The sequence below is a fragment of the Apium graveolens genome, chromosome 2, assembly GCF_009905375.1.
Source record: "Apium graveolens cultivar Ventura chromosome 2, ASM990537v1, whole genome shotgun sequence".
In the NCBI taxonomy this organism is placed as follows: domain Eukaryota; kingdom Viridiplantae; phylum Streptophyta; class Magnoliopsida; order Apiales; family Apiaceae; genus Apium; species Apium graveolens.
Genome location: NC_133648.1, coordinates 216,347,821 through 216,371,175, shown reverse-complemented (window position 1 = coordinate 216,371,175; position 23,355 = coordinate 216,347,821). Strand labels below are relative to the sequence as shown.

The following is a 23,355-nucleotide window of genomic DNA, read 5'->3' as shown; positions in this document are numbered from 1 at the left end:
CAATATGAATCTCATCCGGTCCCTCATTAGGGTACTCTATCGGATTCACAATTTGATCTCCAACTTATAATAAAACATCCTCATGCTGATGCTCCTGAACCTCAGGGTTCGGTGCCCCGCTGCCCTATACGAGAACGAACTATGTTACTATCACGATATTTATAAGGGTTCCCGTAAGGGTTTTAACTGTCAGTACTACGTTAGGTAGCCCGACTATGAACTTGGCAAGAGTTCTTATTATCTTAGTGAACTTATTATCTTAACGTCACATCATCTCTGAGGTTTATAACGCTTGGCTCTGATACCACTTCTGTAACACCCCCAAATCCGGGGTCGGGGATCCGGGTTGTCACGAGTTCCATTTCCCTTAATAACACCCAATCTTAATAAACAATTAACTACTCTGTACTGTGACCTCACAATAAACACACACACCACAAGTTATAGTCTCAGAGATGAATACTCAAAAAAACACACAAGTTCTTATATTCCACAATTATAAACCGTTACACCTTAAAAGGGTTCTGAATAAATTTACATATTCCTTGCCATTATTACAATTCATATTATACATAAGTCTGGTTCATCAATAGTTGAAAACCTAGCCTAGTGGTAGCTCCTACCTCAGCTACGGCGGCATCAATGCTTCCAGAAGACTGCGGAATGTTTTCTAATCGCTTGCGAATCGGGAGCTTGGTCCTGTTCATCTTTTCTATCTGTTGTTGTGTGATGAAAGAAGAAAGCAAGGGTGAGCAGCAAGCCCACCAAAATAATATGTATAATGATTAACAATATATGAGCCTTCTCATAGTACTCATGAAAGTCTTGGTCAAAAGAAATAAACCAAGTTTGATATCTTAAAGCGATGAAGTCGCAAAATATTCAGTATATATACATATATACTTTTCAAAATCTTGGAAGTCCTCTTCCATGCATAATATACACAGAGTTCCAGTTTTTAACTGTATAAAACTATCGTTGTAAGGTGATCTCATATATCTAACCTTGTCTCAACGTTTTTCTGAAAATCTTTGACATGTATAAGATAATCATTTACTAGATATAAGTTTATAAGATGAAGTTACAAGATACTCCAATATACTTATATCTTCTCCAAATACTACTTGAACTACCACCGTTCAAGTTATAATGAGCTTTCAACAGTTCATCACATAGATGAGACTACAAGACAAGATTTGAATAGATTAATCTTTGAAGTATTATTGAAGGAAATGAAGTTATGATATACTTCATTAAGACCCGGTGTATATATATCCACATATACATCTTCTTTATACATTTCCAGAAAACCTCTGTCATGTAAAGTATGAACAGAATTTGTAACATCCAATAAATTTTTGGAAGGAAAAGAATTTTGGCATAAACTCGATATCTTGCTGATCAGGCAAAGATATCAATAAGTAACCTTTTCTACTAGTAGATGGATAAATCCCCCACCGGTCATCACCCTGGCCACATAAGGACCTTGTGATGGACCGCCACCCGGCCTCTTACGCGTTGATAGACCGTACCTCGGCCTGTCGCTTATGCCGACTCAATTAGATGGACTTACTTCCCGAACGTTGGGCAAGTAATCAAATTGTTTTCTCAAAACAGCAATCACGTTGCGAATGTAAAATACACCACAGAGCCGGATCCCCCAGGTTTTGAGTGAGTATTTAAATCCCCTTTGAAAGGAAGATCTTAAATATAAAAATGAGTTTTGGGGTCCACTCTAACTTTAAAAATCATTTTGAAGACTCGAAAACATTTTTAAGAATGTTTGGAGTACTGCTTATTTATTAAAATAAATCAGTCCCGATATATTAGAAATATCTGAATATTATTATTTAAATAATATTCTCATAAAGATAATCCTTATAAAAATATTCGAAGTAGAAGTTGTAAAACTCATACTTGAAACGGATATTAAATAACCAAAGATATACTTATATGAAAGTACTATCTTTATTTGAATAATCGAAAATAAGTTTGGTTATCGAAACATTATTCTTTAATAAAATAAAGAATATTATTAAATATAAGCGGAGTCATAATACCTCGAATGAATATTATAAATAATATTCATTAAATAAAATAAACGGAGTCATACATCCTCAAATGAATATCCAATTAATAATCATTAAATAGAATAAACAGAGTCATAAGTCCTCGAATGAATATTCAAATAATATTCATTAAATAAAATAAAGTTATCGAATAAACCTTATTCGATCAATAGTTTTGAAAACTACATCCATATATATATAAATATATATATAATATACTCGGGAACATCGACTCCCGGTTTAGAAATATGTTCACCTTTCGGTCCCCTATACTAAGGGTATACGCAACTACTGCTTATCTCTAGCATAGGTATTATGCAACTAATAAGCATTTGAACCAATAGATATATAAATCAAGAATACGAAACAGGCATGCATATATACCATATCACATGCTCCAATATATCGCAAGAATTTGCTAATAACAAATATGCATTTATCACAAGATCATGCATATACACATATACATCACAACAACAGTTTATACGGGTAGAAAACTTGCTTGAGCGACTGGGGGTTATAAATGGCTTGGGACGAGTCTGGTAACCTATAAACAACATATAAGTTGGAATTAAACCAAAGTCACTTGTAAATCTATACTTTAACCAATTTAGACTCTAACGCTCGCTTTGCGCTTAATGATTCTCTTAAGTCGCTCGAGTACCCTCGGCTCCACCATTTTTAATAAATTAACCATTACGAGTTTTAAGGCGATTCTTTCGCGAGTGTCTTACCAACTGCCTAACACACTTTACATAAATGTTTCATACTCCAATTATCCCTTTTTGGTCTTTAACATATGTTTCAAAGTAAGGCGAGGGGTAATGGTTCGTTCGCGAAACGTCGTTACTTAAAACGGCCGTTTCTCCTAAACCGTACATCGGAATCAAACGAATCACATATCAAAACAAAGCTCGTAACATGAACTATCTAAACATTGCAATGGTCAAAACCTAGCAGGGAGTTCTCGGGTCCTAATGTTATGAACAAAAGCAGTCTAAAGTAAATCGGACATTACGACGGCTATGTTTACGCGATTTCCCAAATTTATACCATTCCAAAACAATCACCAATCAACCCCAATCCATTCATACAATCAAAGTCCATCCATATCTGAATTTATGTTATTCTCAATCATGAATTTAAATCTATACTTAAGTCCTTTACTAATCAACAAGTTTCAACATTCAATTCACTACAACTCCAATCCAAACTCTAAACCTACAAGCATTAAGCTACTCTTTTACCATAACAACCAAAATCATCCTAATATACAAAGTAAAGCTAGGGTTTGGAGATGATATACCTTCCTTGAAGTGTTGTGAGTAGCTAGGAAGCCTTGAGAAGACTTGAGATGTCTTAGGGATGCTTGGATCTTAAAGGAAAAACAAGAAAAATCAAGTTAAAAACCTTGAAATCACTATTCATTGTCTTCTTCATTGATTTCTTGGAGAAGATTGTGAATGATTTGGAGGCTTAAACTCATAGGATAGCTATATCTATGAATAAGGAGTACTAGATAATTAACTTACCAATTAAGGAAGCTTGGAACTTGAATTTTGAAAAATTTTCTTCTTGAAATGGAGAAAAGCCGAGAGCAAATGTGGGAGAAATGAAATGATTTGTGTTCTCTTTGTTTTGTTTTGGTTGGTTGATTTTCTTTTGATTTGTTTTGGTTAATTACCTTTTTAACCTTAAACTTTGTGTGGTTTTAAATCATCCAACAATTCCTTCCCTTATGTCATGCTTATGTCACTTTATGATGTCATCATCCCTTACTTGCCCTCTTATTATTGGTTGGATGACCTCATCATCCCTAACCTCCTTGATTAACTTCCTAATTGTTTGCCTAATGACCGCTGATCTGTTATACGGTTCGCATAACTTTCGTTCTCGTTTCTCGTTTGAGGGATCATACCCGGGATATTATTACTTGGGTTTCCTTAACCTTTCTCAATACATTATAATCCTTTTATGATCCTCTCTTATAATCCTTTAATTTAAATCATTTTTATCCTTTTACCTTATACTCAATTCTTTCCGTATCTAGTGGATTTCCGGGAAAAATCAAAGTGTTCGGAATTGGATTCTGACGATCTTTACATACACTTATATCCCATATAAAGTACTAATAAGATCTCAGAAGATCAATAAAAGAACCCCTACATAGTTTGGCATGAAAAGTTTTCTCATTCAGCATAATCAACAAAAACACTATTCATAAGGGTTACAAAAAAAAATCAAAATTTTGGGGTTATTACAATTCAGAAACCCTTTTTATGGTGAAATGATTTATAATTGTGGAATAAAATGACTTGTGTTATTTTTGGTATTCATCTCTGAGACTATAACTTGTGGTGTGTGTATATTGTGGGGTCACAGTACGCAGTAGTTGGTTGACTATTAAGATTAAGTATTGATAAGGGAAATGGAACTCGTGACAACCCGAATCCCCGACCCCGGATTTGGGGGTGTTACAGAAATGGTATCAGAGCCAAGCGTTATAAACCTCAGAGATGATGTGACGTTAAAATAATAAGTTCACTAAGATAATAAGAACTCTTGCCAAGTTCATAGTCGGACTACCTAACATAGTACTGACAGTTAAAACCCTTATAAATATCGTGATAGAAGTGTAGTTCGTTATCGTATATGGTAGCGGGACTCCGAACCCTGAGATTGAGGAGCAACAACGCGATGATGTTTTATTACGTATTGGAGATCAGATTGTGGATCCGATAGAGCGTCCGAACACGAGACCGGATGATGTTCATATTGAGGATGTAGCAGTAAAGGATGTTGTCCAAGAAGGGATTGTTGCTGAGGAGGATCCCGTGGAGGATCCTGACAAGAATGAATAAAGGACCACTGAGGAATTGATGACCATGGTTAGGGTGACTACCGGAGGTAGGATTGGCCGGTCACTACCGGAGGTTCGTTCATGTTTGTAAAGATAGTAGCCCCTTTAACGCGGCTTACTTGTAAGACTGAGAAGTTCGAATGGACAGAAAAATGCAAGAACAGCTTTTAAGAACTGAAGCAAATATTGGTGATGGCCTCAATGTTGGCGTTGCCAGATGGAAAAGGAGATTTTGTGATGTGTAGTGACGCTTCGCATAAGGAATTAGAGTGCTTCTTATACAGCACATCAAGGTAATCGCGTACGCGTCAAGATAATTAAGGGAATATAAAATTCAATATCCCCACCCATGAGCTTGGGATCGTGGCAATAGTTTTGCCCTAAAGATTGGAGGCACTACTTGTATGAGGAGAAGTGCGAGATTTATACAAACCATAAGAGTTCTAGTACATTTTCACGCAGATAGAGCTCAACATGCAACAGAGAAGGTAGTTAGATCTAATCAAGGATTACGATTATGAGATTCTTTATCATCCAAGAAAAGCCAATATGGTGGTTGGCGCCCTTAGTAGAAAGGAAAGACTCAACATGACAATGTCTTCGGAAGAATTGGTAAGAGATTTCGAGAAAATGGATATAGAAGTGAAGGTAACCGGAGCCGATACCGAAAAGCTGTTTGAGATTGTAATGCAGCCCGAATTATTGGAAAAGATCATTTTGTGCCAAGAAAAAGTGATGAATGAAGGCAGAGATCCAATGACGGGAGAAGAAATTAATATCGAGAAAGATGATAAGGGAATAATGAGGTATTCCGACAGAATTTGGGTTCCAAACGTTCAAGAGCTTAAGGACGGGATCTTAGATTAAAACCATAGTTCGAGAAATAAGATTTAAGACAAAACCTGAATGTGATAGTCAGGGAGGTCGCCAAAAAAAAGGGAACTCAGAACATAATAAAGTGGAAATCAAGGATTTTAACGTATAAAATAACCCCGATTATGGGAGAAGGATGAAACATATCATAATGAGAAAACAGAAGTCGAGCAAGATAAGAAGAACTAGGATGGTACTCCTATTGGGCAATCCATGTATCTGCCTAAACAAAACTTATACTATTATCCCCAACCACCACCCTGAGGAAACAATGCGGTGAGAAATTCTTCCAGGACCTTTAAGTCGTTAAGCTCTCAGAGTTCCAAGGAACAAGCTGACCCAGTCGAGGCAAGAGCCTGGCTAAAGGAATTATAGGAATCATTTGAGATTCTAAATGATTGACGAATCACAAAAGACTGTTTTTGTCACTTACCCTCCTAAGAGAGAGGCCACCCGCTGGTGAAAGGCCAAGGAAGGCACGGAGCAAGAGATTATAATAAACTGATTTAAGTTCAGTCAATTATTTTCAGGAAAGTACTTCCCAAGGTTATGGAGATAGTGTAAAAGCTTTAGATCCAGAACAAAGGCAGACGAGTATGATGAATTATGAATCTAAGTTGTAAAAGTTGTCAAGATTCGTTCTGAGGACACGAATCCAGAATGACGGGATGTTTGAAATAAATGCTTATGTTGTGTTGGTTCATGAAATAATGATAAGAGAAAGGAAAATAAAAAGAAACTGGAGTGGAAAGGAATATAAAGGCAATAGAGTTTGAGGAATGATAAGGGAGTTGGGTATGAGGAAACCCTAAAGACTCGTAGCAATAAAAATAGAAAAGTATGTAATCGTCAGGATGAGGGTGATTCACCATGAGTTAAAATTGATGGTTGAAGGCATAAGAGATACATATATTTTATCCCCTTTAAGTTGGGAGGATTCGGGGAAACCTTGAGATAGTTCGAAGGATAAACAATGAGACGCGGATAGACTGAGGAGACAAGAAAGTAAGAAATTAGGAAAATTGGATGAAGGAAGTGACCTTCAAGAATGTGAAGTGTAAGACCAGGGGCATGATACCCAGAAAGGGAGACGCCAGGTATGAAAGATATCCCAACATTGAGATGACTGTGGAGATAAACAACAAAAGTAAATAAGGATTTATTAAGAAGAAGTTCACATTGAACATGACCAATATCTTCCAGAACATCCATGTGATCATTACCAAATCAGGAAAGAAAAGCGGATAACCATTTTTATCTTTTGGAGGCCATGTGGATTGACCTTAACTTGAATAAGGATGCTATTGTGAAATTCGGTATAGACTATCGAGGTGGAAATGATTGAATAAGATACCCTTATCAGGGATATATGACTTTATTTATCCATGTAAGGATGCAAGTACCTTTTTAAAGGTGGAATTAAGGATATAACCTCAATAACTTGAGATGAACCCTAGGGGAATGTATAAGGGTTGGCATTTCACCCTTAATAGGGACAACATGAGTTTTGACAATATGAATTGGAAAAGATTAAGGTAACAACAACCTTTAAGAATCAGTGGAGAAATTTTCAGAAGTATATAGACAATGATTCTGGTATTAGTAAATGGTATCTTGATATGCCCTGTGCCTAGGGTGTACCTGCTGAAGGATTTAAGGATAACCTTAGAGGTTTTACAAGGAGAAGGGTAATATTCAAAGTTCTCAAGAATAGAGATTCTGATGAAGGAAATATGACGTAATTATATTAATGCCATGTGGTCATGTGTTGAACCATGAGAAAGTATAGATCAACCCAATGAAGGTCGAGATTGGTGAAAACAAGAAGGACCCAAGATAAGAGACGTCCTAAGTATGATTGAGAGTCAGTCGTGACAATGTTCACATCTAAAGACTAAGGCAATGACTTATGGAAAAATGGTGATTTTTTTTTCTCTCACCATGATTTAAGAAAAGCATTTTCACATAAGCAGTGATTGAAATGAGGTAGAAAATTTAGTTGGAGGTGGTTAAAATGACATTGATTGTAAGGAAATTTTACTATCAGGAAAGGCCAAAGAGGTGGCCGACACTTTAAATGTAAGAGGATAATTATAGGCGCTCGTGCGAGAGGAATACAGTGATGATGGTTGAAGCCGGGAAGGTTGTATTACGGTTCGGAAGATTGGCATTCCTTCTGATGACTTTGCAATACTCAACCGTAATAGTAGTTGGGTAAAGGTTTAATTCGTGTAATCGCCATGAGGGGGCTATCTATCTTAGAAGGTCCTATCTTGAGAATAAGCCAGGACCATATTTTAAAAAGTACTAAACAAACCTTTGAGTTAAGTCTTCTATTAAAGGCATATGATTAAGAATGGTATTAACCTGCTATCTTTGCTTTGATTGAAACTCTTCTGTAATTTTATCTGCTTCATATCATGTATGTATGTCAGGATCAGGAGTGTTCTTTATGAATCATGAATGGTGATTATGTTACCTCCTTAGAAGGATTTGATACGATATGTATGGACTCCGTATGGTTAGCTATTAAGACTTCATAGAAAACGAATGACTACAGTAGGTCAACGGTGGACCATAGTAATGCAGGAATGATTCTGCGAGTAATGAGCCGATTAATTACAACCCTGAGACTTGTATTGGAATGGATGTTGAGATTGAGTACCACTAACCGAGTTGTGGTGATGTATAAGTTATCATTGATAGACTAATTGAGTCGATTATCTACCTATTGAATATTTATTCCTTCTTATGAATAGAGAACTATATTACTATACGAGGAAGGTTGTAGTGCAAGCATAGAATTGTAGTATTGATGATGTCTAGAATGAAATCCCAGATTCGATTTTCGATGTCAAGGGAGTTTCAAAGGTGATTGTGGGTGATTGTGTATAAGCTCGAGCAAGAGCATGGGTCCATAGAATGATGGACGGAATAGCAAAAATATTTAGGCATGTGAAATACGATGCTATAATACTTGATGTTGATATATATATATACGTATATGTTTTGTTCTCCTATGACAAACCTCTATAGTTCAGAGGTAGTTTCTAAGCCAGATATTTTGTGGCAGTATATTTATAATATATACAATTCTCTTCAATTCGTTCTTTTCCCTCCTTTTCATTTTGTATAAGCTGATAAGAACAACCCTTCTAGAAGGGGAGGTATTACCGAATGACTATCTATCCGTGTGATAGAAGCCTAGTAGGATACCATCTATTATTTAATTGCTTTTCAAGTACTAAAGGCTGGCCACCTTCTGTACTAACTATGCGATGTAACAAGTGTTCATGATCGTAGTGATCTCTCAATAAAATCTTTTACTTCTATATGATGGATCAAGCTTTCAAAGATGGAAGCAGCTAGAAAGGAAGTAGTATCAGTGCGGTGGTATTCCGAATCTAACGCGTTCATGATACTAAGGTTGACGCAATTATTAAAAGGTTATAGAATGCGAACGAGCAAAAGTGTAACCAGTATAGTATTATGTACGGAAGATAGTAATGACTACGAATTGGAAAAGAGTGGGTATTTAGAAGAAAAACCTATAGCGCAAGAAGCTATGATGAGAGTCTGTGCGATAGACTTGAAAGAATTTGGAATGAACACTTAGCACGGATTGAGTTTTCTTACGATAATAGGTTTTATGTCAGTATCAGGATGAAGCCTTATGAGGCCCTTTAGGGAAGGAAATACTGATCTCCCTTGTGTCGGAATGAAGTTGGAGAGCGCAAGCTGCTCGGATCCGAAGTGGTCCAAAGGACCAAAGACATAGTGGATCTAATCAGAGGACGGCTGGTAGCAACCCCGGGATGGACAGAAGAAGTATGCTGATTTGACTCGAAAGGACAAAGAGTATGAAATAGGGGACCTAGTGTTGTTAAAGGTATCCCCTTGGCAATGATCGATGAGGTTCGGAAAGAAAGGAAAGCTAAGTCCACGATTTGTAGGACCCTTGGATATATTACGATGTATTGGGAGGTTATCAAATGAACTAGCCCTACCCCCGAACCTGCAGCAAGTTCATAACATGTTCCACGTATCAATATTTAGGAAGCATAATCCAAATGTCGGACACATAGGAGAATACGAGCGCCTAGACATGCAACCAGAGTTGACCTATATGGAGCAACCAGTAAGGGTTATAGATCGAAAAGGAACAAGTGCTTAGGAGAAGGGTTATCAAACTAGTCAGAGTTTGGTGGTAGAACCACAATATGGAAAATTGACTTGAGAGTTAGAAAGTGCAATGCTAAGAAAGTAACCCTATTCATTTTCTATCTGATTCCGGGACGGAATCCTTTTAAGGAGGGGAGACTGTAATAACCCCAATTTTTGGAATTTTTGAAACACTGATGAATAGTAACTTTTTGCTGATGATGCTGATTAAGGAAAATTATCAGACAACACTATATAGGAGTACTGTTATGGAAATTCTGAGATCGTATTGGTATTCCATAAAGTAAATGAGTGCATGTAAAGGTCGTCAGAATTCGAATCCGGACACTTTGATTTTTTCCCGAAAATCCACCAGATATCGAAAGAATTGAGTATAAGGTAACATGATTAAAAGGATTTAAATTCAAGGATTATAAGAGAGGATCATAAAAGAAATATAAAATATTGAGAAAGGTTTAGGGAAACCCAAATAATAAGATCCTGGATATGATCCCTCATACGACGAACGAGAAAGAAAGTTAAGCGAACCGTAAAACAGATAAGCGGTCATTACCCAAGTAATTAAGGGTTAATCAAAGAGGTTAGTGGGTGATGATGTCATCACACCACAAAGGGAAGACAAGTGTTAAAAGATGACACAAGCTTGATGACATAAGCATGACAAAGGGATTTTGTTTTGTTGGTTGATTTTGGACCATGCAAAATTAACCATGATAAAAAAATTTAAATCATTTGCTAAGACAAAAAGAGAAGCAACCAAGCATTATTTCATAAAACAAAAAGAAGGAGAGTTGACTTTTGCTTCCAAGAACAAAGCTCTCGGCCAAAACAAACCCAGCAACTTCAAACTGCCATATCTCCTTCAATACTCACTCAAATGTTGTGTTCTATAGCTCGTTGGAAAGGTATTGAGATGGCCTACAACTCTTGTTCACAATTCTAGTCCAAATAAGCATGGTAAGACCCTCATTTTTACAGTTCTTTCAATCGGACTTTTAGAAACTTCAAAGTCTAACTTTGTGTTCTTAATTTCTTTGGAAAGATCAAGTTTGTAGGAGGCTCCCTAAGGCTTCCTAGCAACTTAACACCTCCCAAGGAAGGTATAAACTTCAAACCCTAGCCTTTACTTTGATTATTAGTGAGTTTGATGGTTGGTTTTCTAAATGAGAAGCATGATCTTTGATTATTAGTAGTTTGATTTGAATTTGGAGTGATTTGGTGAATGAATCTTGTTATAGTTAATAGAACTTGATTGTAGTTGGTTGAGATGAAAAATCTGGAGAATAGGGACTGGTATAGTATTATTTAGTTGAGGTTTTAATGGGTTAATAATTGTGGGTTGTTTGGTGAGGTTTTGGTGTAGTGAGAAACTTGGAAAACTCGTAAATATAGTCGTCGTAATGCCCATTTTCCTTAGACTGTTGTACATGAATCTCGGACCAGATACTCACTGACCAATCTGTAACTTTTCCATTTTTATCTAGATCATGTCGTAAGCTTCATTTTGGTATATAGTTCTCTTGAATCCGATGTACGGTTTAGGAGAAACGACCGTTTTAAGTAACGGCGTTTCGCGAACGAACCTTTACCCCTCGCCTTACTTTGAAACCTTGGTTAAGGCCCTTAAATTACTAACTGGGGTATGAAACAATTTTTTAAAGTGGACTAGGCAGTTGGTAGGGTACTCACGAAAGAATCGCCTTAAAATTCTTAATGGTTAATTTATTAAAAATGGTGGAGCCGAGGGTACTCGAGCGACTTATGTGATTCGTTAAGCGTAGAAGTAACCATAAGCGAACGTTAGAGTCTAATTGGTTAAAGTCTAGTTTCTTAAGCGGCCGGGGTTTAATTCCGACTTATGTTGTTGTTCATAGGTTATCGGACCCACCCTAAGCTTAAGTCTATCCGGGAACACTCAGGCAAGTTTTCTACCCGTTATGCTGTTGTTGTGATGTATATATGTATATGCATTATCTTGTGATAAGTGCATGATTGTTATTAGCAAATCTTGCAATATATTGAAGCATGTGATATGATATTTATATGCATGTTTGTTTCTTAATCTTGATATCTAATTGTTGATTCAATGCTTATAAGTTGCATAATACCTATGCTAGAGATAAGCAGTAGTTGCGTATACCCTTAATATAGGGGACCCAAAGGTGAACATTTTCTAAACTGGGAGTCGATGTTCCCGAGTATAATATATATATATATATATATATATATATATATATATTTATATATATATATATATATAGATATAGTTTTCAAAACTATTAATCGAATAAGGTTTATTCGATAACTTTATTTTATTAAATGAATATTATTTTGAATATTCATTCGAGGACTTATGACTCCGCTTAATTTATTAAATGAATATTATTTTTGGATATTCATTCGAGGACTTATGACTTCGCTTATTTTATTAAATAATATTATTTATTTATTAATGAATAATGTTTCGATAATCAAACTTATTTTCGATTATTCAAATAAAGATCGTGCTTTCGTATAAGTATATGTTTGGTTATTTATTATTCATTTCAAGTATGAGTTTTAAAACTTCTACTTCAATTATTTTTATAAAGAATATCCTTTATGGGAATATTATTTAAATGATAATATTCAGATATTTTCTAATATATCGGTACTGATTTATTTCATTAAATCAGCATTACTCCAAACATTCTTAAAAATGTTTTCGAGTCTTCAAAATGATTTTAAAGGTTAGAGCGGATCCCAAAACTCATTTTTATATTTAAGATCTTCCTTTAAAAGGGGATTTAAATACTCGCTCAAAACTTGAGGGATCCGGCTCTGTGGTGTATTTTATATTCGCAACGAGGTTGCTGCTTTGATAAATGAATTGATTACTTACCCAACGTTCGGGAAGTAAGTCCATCTATTGAGTCGGCATAAGCAACATGGGCTCAGTGGGCGTCCATGAAAGTGTAAGTGGCTCAGTGGGAGTCCATCAATGCGAAAGTGGCTGAGTGGCAGTCCAGCATAAGGCCCTAATGTGGCCAGGGTGATGACCAGTGGGGGATTCATCCATCTACTAGTAGAAAAGGTGACTTAATTGGTATCTTTGCCTGATCAGCAAGATATCAGGTTTATGCCAAAATTCTGTTTTTCCAAATTCATTGGATATTGCAACTCTGTTTATAATTTTCATAACAGAGGTTTTCAAGGAGTGTATGAAATGTATATATATATAGGTGTATATATATATATCGGGACTTAATGAAGTATCTCGCAACTTCATTTCTTTCAAATGATATTTCAAAGATTGAATCTATTCAAGTCTTATCTTGTAGTCTCATCAGTGTGATGAACTTTTGAAACTGATTATAACTTGAACGGTGGTAGTTCAAGTAGTATTTGGAAAAGATATAAGTATATTGGAGTATCTTGTAACTTCATCTTTTAAACTTATATCTAGTAAATGATTATCTTATGCATGTCAAAGATTTTCAGAAAAACGTTGAGACAAGGTTAGATATATGAGATCACCTTGCAACGATATTTTTATACAGTTATAAACTGTAACTCTGTGTATATTATACATGTCAGAGGATTTCAAAGATTGTGAAAAGTATATATATATACTGAATATCTTGCAACTTGGTCGCATTAAGATAACAAACTTGGTTCATTTCTTTTTGACCAAGACTTTCATGAGTACTATGAGGATGCTCACATATTGTAAATCATTATACATATTATTTTGGTGGGCTTGTTGCTCACCCTTTCTTTCTTCTTTCATCACACAACAACAGATAAACAAGATGAACATGATCGAGCTCCCAATTCGTGAGCGGTTAGGAAACGTTCTGCAGTTTCCTGTAGGCGTTGATGCCGTTGTGGCTGAGGTAGGAGCTACCAGTAGGCTAGGCTTTCAACTTTTGTTGTGCTAGACTTATGTATATTTATGAATTGTAATAATGGCAAAGAATATGTAAATTATTCAGAAACCCTTTTTATGGTGAAATGGTTTATAATTGTGGAATAAAATGACTTGTGTTATTTTTGGTATTCATCTCTGAGACTATAACTTGTGGTGTGTGTGTGTATTGAGGGGTCACAGTACGCAGTAGTTGGTTGACTATTAAGATTAAGTATTGATAAGGGAAATGGAACTCGTGACAACCCGAATCCCCGACCCCGGATTTGGGGGTGTTACAGAGATCAATAGCCTTTGATATATTATAGTGTTCCAGCGATGCAACAGACTGTTGTTCAGTATCTGTTCCTTGAGTACTCTGAGCATCTGCAAACATGTAGCAAATTAAACTTAATCCCTCTTTTTTTTAAAGTAGTCTCACTACTCCTCACACCATACATCTCATGACTTTTAATAGTAAGAGCTTCCTCACAAGGATTACTAAATTCTATCTCCCATCTACCTCTCCTTTTTCTAGGAAGGATCCCGCCTCTCTTAAATTTTATTTTTCTCTCAATCTTTTCACACATCTCACAGTAAAAGGCTCAGAAAGATTGTCCTACATAAATAAGAGGTGGCTAAAGAAGGGTGATCTGTGATCATACAACTAAAGGTAGTCCTTAAATAAGGTCTAGATGTAATCATTTCAACAGGATTATATCATGAAAAACATATTATAAATGCCGAAAGAACTAAATCAGTATTTAAATTAAATGATGATAAAGTAACACCAATATTTATACCTTATGAATTCACAATTAGACTCACAGTAGATACTGTGGTTATGACAGTTGTTGTTCATCAATAATGAGAACCTCCATTTGAATTGGAAAGGATTTGATCAGGTTACTGTCATGTACCATGATCTCAAACCTTTGTTCTTCTTGCAAAGAACTAACACTTGAAATGTATTTAATGAATGCTATCACAGATTCTTCAGTAAAGACTGATGAAACCCCTGTGTCTTTGTTAGTATCATCAAGATCTACCTCAGCAAGTAGTCTCTAACCAATTAAATGTTATTTCTGAGTGGTGAACATAATACAAGAATTATGACACTTGATTTTTGGCAACATTTGAGAAAAGAATTCAAGTGTTTCAGTTGTAAGAAAAAATTTAAGATGTAAGATATACGAAATTATAGATTGAGTGTGGACAACTTTCTTGATAAGAAAAGAAAGTTTCAAAAGATTTTGTGAATCTAAGCAACACTCAAAGATTATAACTCTTAGTGATTAAGAATTAAATCTTTCTTAAATTTCCTTCTCAAACAGCATTTACTTCTCGTAGTGCTCAATCTGTACTATAGTGATCATATGAAACTCAAACAAAAATTAGTTTAATCACATACACTATGAAAAATATCTAATATTTAGCATGCAGTACTGATTTAACGTTTAATCCTTTAAGAACATTTAAGCACACATATAAGAAGGTAATCAAGAACTCATTTAATGAAGAATAAGAAGATAATATATATTCATTCATTAGACAAGAAGTAGAATACAAGATTTCATAGAATTTTATATATATAAACCTAAACAATCTATTTATTCTACCTTCTTCTTCTTTTCTTCATCTAACTTCTTCAATGTCCTCCGATGGAAGATTATTGACATTGAACCTGCAAGAGAAACGTTGTTCTTCCTTGAGACGCCTTTGTGCAGCCACATCAGCACGTCTCATCTCTTCAAACTGAACATCTAGTCTAAAGAGACGAAGGGACTCATTGTCATCTGAGTTCAGTCGATCAAGAACTGATTGAGGAATCTCAGAGACATGATAGTCTTATCTGTGAAAGACTGCCTAAGTCGACCAATGTCGAAATACAATCTCCCGTACTCAGGATTTGCTACTGGTTGGTAGACTCCATAAGAAAGAGAATAGAGGTCCATATTTGCAATGAAGGAATTGAGTATTTAGGAAATTTGTGACTGAAAAAGGTAATGAGAAGCTTTGAAAGTGAAGGGTTGTATTTATAGAAAAGAAAGTAGAAACTGAAAAGACTCTTTGACTGACCATGCAATAATTAGACATAATAAGCATACACGATTACACATATCTAGGCAAGCAAAAAGTAATCTCTCTCTTCATATTCATATTCCCAATGTAAATACTCAAGTATCAACAGATACTTGCATCAGTAGCCAACCCATTTAATTAATTAAAATATATTCCACTCACTCACTGATTAATTAAAAATACTGTTAACAATTTATTCTGAATAAATTCAAAATAATCAATGAAGTATAACAGTCAATTATGGTTTGACCATTATCAGTATTCTAATTACTAGTATCAGGATTTATCAACTACTGATATAAACTATTAGTCAAAAAAAGTTTTAACTAAAAACAGAGTTTAAAAGCAAATCAGTAGTTCAACATGCAATTTTCACATAAGATTATTTAGCACAGTTTGCATGTTATCATGGCATCAATCATTTAGCATAAGAATCGGTATCTAACAAGTACTGAAAAATAATAAGATACCATGCTTCAATAAATATCAGCAGACTTAATTATTAGAGTTTAAGAACTGCCCTGAAATCATTCCCAATTCATTTAATAATCTTGTGAATGTGACTTCACAGAGAGGCTTCTTAAATATATCTGTTACTTGCTTATCTATTAGAATAAAGATCAACTCCATTGTACCAGCTTCCACATGTTCCCTTATGAAATGGTATTTGATACTGATGTGCTTAGTCATAGAATGCTACACTGGATTTCCTGTCATTGCAATAGCACTTTGATTATCACAATATATAGGAATAGAATAATAGTCTAACCCATAATCCAGTAATTAATTCTTCATCCATATAATCTGAGCATAACAGCTACCTGCAACAATGTATTCTGCTTCTACAGTTGAAGTGGAAATTGACTTTTGTTTCTTGCTGTACCAATAAACCAATCTGCCTCCAAGAAATTGGAAGCTTCCAGAAGTACTTTTCCTATCTATTTTGTGGCGCCCTCCAAACCCGGGTCAGAAGTTTGGGGTCCACACACACACTGTTTACAACCTGCTTATAACAATAATAAAGATAATAATAATAATATGCAGTGACCCTACTTACCAACTACCACGGATCGTAACAGGTTAAAGTATGCACACAAGCCAAACACACTAATATATTACATACCGATTAAATCCCAACCATTCAAACTCAAACTGAGTATTAAACATATTACAAACTTTTATAAATTTACATTATTCCAAAAGAAGCCTACTAGTTCAGCTTCAACAGCCTTAATCCCTAGCTCTCGTACCGGACTGGGGATCCTTACTACCAACTGGTTCCTTTTTAACTGGAAAGAGTATAAACAACATCGCACAAATGAGCTAACTAGCTCAGCAAGTCACAATGACAAAACTGAGAATAATGATCATCAAGTGAATATGGTTATGATATCAAGTGAACAATGGATTATGATTTAGAATTGGATACTATATTTTTATTTTAAAACCAAGGTTAGGCTGCTGATCAGTCATGCACTAACCCCGAGCAAAGCACACAGTATTGCTCTAACTGCTGGATCCAAGGCACACATTGGCCTAACTTGACCATTATATGGTCTGACCACGAATCTGGTCAACAATTTTATAAAAACAATCCAATTCCAACATAATAACAAAATTAAACAATAATAAACAATAATCAGAATCATTAACAACAGTGAGTGTTTAACAATGAAAGGGTTTCAACCCTTGTGTGGATCAACAAGGTACTTTCAAGGCTTGGATGTTGGGTAATGAAAGAATTGGATAACAAAGGAATCAATGTTTCAGGGTTTCAAGAATTTGGTCTTTCAAAGCATAAGATACCATGGGTTGAGTATATAATAATTCAGTTCAGTATTTGGTATTTAGTTTGTATGTATTTGTGGAGTAGTATCGTAGATTTATGGTGCGGGTTTGGGTATACAATAATCAATGGCTTAGAAAGAATATGGTTCATGGCTCAAGAACAATAACTGAAATCAGGGTTTAGGTTTCTGTGCTTCAAAGCACTGGCAATGTCAACAAGACTATCAAGTACTACAATATCTCGAGAGAGTTCAGAACACTTGCCTGGTATTAGCTTACTATCCTGCACTCGCTTCCAATCACAATCGTTTTACTCATCAACTACCTGTTTCCCTTTCCTATGTCTTTCCTCTTCTGCTCACATATTATGAGCATCTATCAATCATCAACTCATAGGATTCTATTCAACACATACTTCTAGCTACCCTTCGTTTTACCCAAATCCGATTAACGGATTGAAAGTTATGCAATATCAAGTAAACACCGAATGTATAGACCGATAGTCAATCAACAAGTCATATATAACACATAATACATCACATAATCAATGACAAATCATTTATAAAGAAGTCTCGGGTTATAAATAGGCTTTCGGGTATTTAAAATGATTTTTAAAACATTTTTCGGAATTAAAACGGGTCGTTGGATCAATTTCGGGTTAATAAACAGGGTTCGGCTGGCCAATTCTGGCTCCGAAATAATTTTATAATAATTATCGTGCCTTGGAAATAATTTAGAATAATATTTTAAAGCTCGAAACTATTTTTCGGAATTTTTAAATCATTTTTAAATTAATTAAATCTAATTAAATAATTAATTAAAATTAATTAATAATTAATTAAATCAATTAATCAATTAATTTTTGAATTAATTGACCAATTAATCAATTAAAAATTAACTGAAATTAATTAACTAATTAATTCAGATTTATTTTTGAATTAAAAATAATTTTCGGAATTAAAATACTAATTTTTTTAGAATTTTCAGAAATTAAAAATGAATTTTTATAATAAAAATAAATAGGAAATATGATTTTTAAACATTTTATAAACAGGAATCCTATTTTTGAAAACTTTGCAAACTACAGGGACTAAACTTCACCATCTTCAAAACTACAGGGACTAAACTGCAATTTCGCAGTTCCAGTCGCTGGAAAATCGGGGGTGACCGGAGAAGATGATCCCGGCGTCCTCACCCCACCAACACCTCCAGATCAACACTACGCAACACCAGGAACTTGTTCATGCAATCAAAACATTCTAATCATCCCTGTTCTGGCCGGAAATTGGCCAAGAACATCGCCGGTTTTCGGCGAACATCGTAAATCTTTAAAACACAACTCCCTTCGATTCAAGCATCCTCTGTGTTAACGAGCTATATATCAATCGATTGCAAATTTCATAAGGAACACAACCCACTATAAATCAACAGCTAATAACCCCTGAATCAAAAACCCCCAAATTTCAATTGAAAACATTCATACGGGTTATAAACCCTAATTTTAAAATTCGAAAATCAAACTCAAATTTGAACATGTTATTGAACTCCAAATCAGACGTATAATATACCAAAATCATCAGGAAAATAAGCTCTACAACATGCAATCATCAAATCATACAAACAATCATCCGAACAAAAATTCATATTTTTCATAAAAATAATTCGAAAATAAATAAATTTTTAGAAATTAAACATTTGATTCTGCAGGTGTATGGATTACAGACTCTGATAGAGCTTCTCAAGACCTTCAAATCCAGTACTCGAGCTTTTCAAACAAAGATCAATAACACCTTCAAAAGTTGGTTTGATTCTTGAAACAGTTTATGAATATAGGATTTTTCTCTGTAAAATTATATATTTATCCGTCTGCAAATGATTTTGATATGAAATAAAATACGGTAAAAGGCTATTTATATTTACGGAAAATTAGTATCCCGTTGGATCATTCCGGATATAAAACGGTACGTTTATTTGTAAAAACTGATCCAAACGGTATCGGTTTTCGGGATAATTATCCAAATCAGTACAATTTGTACTGCGGTCTTGGTCTCAGCGCCTGGTTACACGTATTACGAAGTGATAATTGTGATAGTTTAATAAAAAGCTCCCGTTTATCGAAAATACGGGTTTTTACTGATTTACCGAAACGAATACTGTATCGAAAACATTGCGCCGGGACTCGCGCAGGACAAACCGTACGCCGGATCGAAAAAGTCGAAACATGGAAAATGCTCGGAATATTACAATTAGGTTAGAAAGGAGTTCTCAAAAGAGTTTCGGGTTCCAAAAACGTAACAACGGTTAACGTCGTTTGGTTCCCGTTTTTATAAAATAGATTTTAAATACTCGGAAAAAGATTTTATAAATATGTGACAATTATCTATATTTTATTTTCGACATAAAAATAATTAGGAAGATATGACAATTATCTATATTTTATTTTCGACATATAAAAATTGAAATACTCAATTAATACTATTTTTGAATATTCAAATACAAATAACACTTAACAGTTAATTCACAGAATAGATACTGAACACACATAATAATTATTTAATTAGCAAAAATAATTACACGGTATATCCCAGATATTACATCCTTCCTCCCTTGAAAGGATTCTGTCCTCAGAATCTCCTAAGAAAACAAATGAGGGTACTTTTCTCTCATATCACTTTCTAATTCCCAGGTTGACTCTTCAACCTTTGGGTTTCTCCATAATACTCTTACTAACTTTACTACTTTATTTCTCAATACTTTCTTTCTCTCCTCTAGAATCTCTATCGGACTCTCTACATATGACAAATCTTCCTGAAGCTCTATTGGCTCATATTCTATTACATGCCTGGAGTCTGGATTGTATTTCTTAATCATTGATACATGAAAAACATTGTGAATGTGCTCCATGTGCGGTGCTAACGCCAACTCATAAGCTACTTTGCCAACGCGCTTTAAAATCTCAAAAGGTCCGACATATCTTGGGCTTAGCTTCCCTTTCTTCCCAAACCTCGTTAGTCCTTTCCATGGTGATACTTTCAATAATACCAAGCTCCCTTCTTCAAATTCCATGTTCTTCCTTGACTGCTCTGCATACTTCCTCTGATGATCTTGTGCGGCTATTAATCTCTTCTGGATAATTTCAACAACTTCCTTTGTCTGCTGCACCAATTCAGGTCCGAGTATTTTGTGTTCTCCTACTTCGTCCCAATATACTGGAGATCTACATTTGCGTCCATAAAGGGCTTCATAGGGTGGCATCTCAATGCTGGCGTGATAGTTGTTGTTATAAGCAAACTCTACCAGGGGTAAATGCTCGTCCCAACTTCCTTTGAAATCAATAGCACAAACATGTAACATGTCCTCGATTGTCTGGATCGTTCTTTCACTTTGGCCGTCCATCTGCGGGTGATAGGCCGTACTCATATTCAATTTTGTTCCTAAACATTCTTGAAAACTCTTCCAAAATCTTGAATTAAATCTTAGATCTCGATCAGATAAAATAGACACCAGAACTCCATGATGAAATACAATTTCCTTTAGGTACATATGGACTAACTTGTCGAGCGAAAATCTTTCATTTATAGGCAGAAAATGAGCTGACTTGGTAAGTCTATCCACTATAACCCAAATGGCATCATGTTTAGCCCTTGTCCTTGGTAATCCAACTATAAAATTTATGGCAATGTGTTCCCACTTCCATTCTGGAATCTCCAATGTCTGTAGCAATCCGCTTGGTCTCTGATGCTCTGCTTTAACCCTCTGACAGGTATAACATTTGCTAACCCATTCCTCAATTTCCCTCTTCATGTCTGGCCACCAATAATTCTTCTTTAAATCTCTATACATCTTGGTACTTCCTGGATGGATGGAATACCTTGAATTATGTGCCTCCTGTAGAATTTCATTCTTTAACTTTGTCACCGGTGGAATCCAAATTCTAGATGAAAACCTCAGAATACCTTGGTCATCTTTCTGCGTGCATAACTCTTCCCCTACCAAACGATTTATATCTTGATCCATTACATCTTCCTGACATTTCTTTATTTTCTCTAATAATTCCGGTTGGAAAATCATACTGTACACTTTTACTTCCTCGGGCTTGCAAACTCTAATCTCCAATTCCAATTTCTGAAATTCCTTATATATCTCTTCAGGTAAGGACAACACATTTAACCTTTCCTTCCGACTTAACGCGTCTGCTACAACATTCGCTTTACCGGGATGATAATTAATCGAGCAATCATAATCCTTGATCAACTCTAACCATCTCTTTTGCCTCATATTAAGTTCCTTCTGGGTAAATATATACTTCAAACTTTTGTGATCCGTATAAATTTCATATTTCTCTCCATACAGATAATGTCTCCAAATCTTCAAAGCAAACACTATGGCTACTAGTTCCAAATCATGAGTAGGATACTTTTGTTCGTGTGGTTTCAATTGCCTTAACGCATACGCAATCACCTTGTCGTGCTGCATAAGAACACATCCTAATCCTTTGTAAGAAGCATCACTATAAATTACGAAATTCCCTTGATCATCTGGAAGTGACAAAACAGGTGCCGTGATTAATCGTCGCTTCAATTCCTGAAAACTTTCCTCACATTTGTCGTTCCATATAAACTTCTCATTCTTTCGTGTAAGCTTTGTTAATGGTGTGGCAATCCTTGAGAAATTTTGAACGAATCGACGATAATATCCCGCCAATCCTAAGAAACTTCTTACCTCGGTGGGTGTTTTCGGTCTCTCCCAATTCGTAATTGCCTCGATCTTTGCCGGGTCCACTTTGATCCCTTCATTACTAACTATGTGTCCTAAGAACTGAACCTCCTGTAACCAAAACTCACACTTCGAGAATTTAGCATACAACTTCTTTTTCCTTAAAATCTCCAAAGCTGTCCTTAAATGTTCCGCATGATCCTCTTCCGTCTTTGAATAGATCAAAATATCGTCTATAAATACAATAATGAACTTGTCCAAGTATTCCTTGAAAATTCTGTTCATCAGATCCATAAATGCTGCCGGGGCGTTGGTCAATCCAAAAGACATTACTAGAAATTCATAATGTCCATACCTTGTTCGAAAAGCTGTCTTTGGTATATCTTCTGGCTTGATCTTCAGTTGATGATATCCCGATCTTAAATCGATCTTGGAGAAATACTTGGCTCCCTTCAATTGGTCAAACAAATCATCAATTCTAGGTAACGGATACTTATTCTTGATTGTAAGCTTGTTGAGCTCCCTATAGTCGATACATAGTCTCATGCTTCCATCTTTCTTCTTGATAAATAATACCGGTGCACCCCACGGGGACACACTGGGTCTGATTACTCCTTTCTCTAACAGCTCTTGCAATTGCTTCGCTAATTCTTTCATTTCGACGGGCGCCATTCTATACGGGGCCTTGGATACTGGTTCTGTTCCAGGTGCTAAGTCGATCGCAAATTCAATTTCTCTATCTGGAGGAAGTCCTGGTAATTCGTCGGGAAACATGTCTGGAAATTCATTTACTACTGGAATATCTTCAAGTTTTGCTGGCTCCTGACTCTTGTCAATCACGTAGGCTATAAAGTGCTTGCATCCTTGCCGTAATAACTTCTTAGCTTGAATTATTGTTA

The 23,355-nt window shown here is 35.4% G+C and overlaps 1 long non-coding RNA gene across 1 annotated transcript; it reads left to right on the top strand.

Annotated features, from left to right (window-relative positions):
• Window positions 1-10,775: 10,775 nt before the first annotated feature.
• LOC141706165 (uncharacterized) lies at window positions 10,776-11,903 on the top strand. The gene is made up of 3 exons (XR_012568684.1): window positions 10,776-10,941; window positions 11,027-11,084; window positions 11,859-11,903. It is a non-coding gene; the product is annotated as an uncharacterized LOC141706165 (long non-coding RNA).
• The last annotated feature ends 11,452 nt before the right edge of the window (window positions 11,904-23,355 follow it).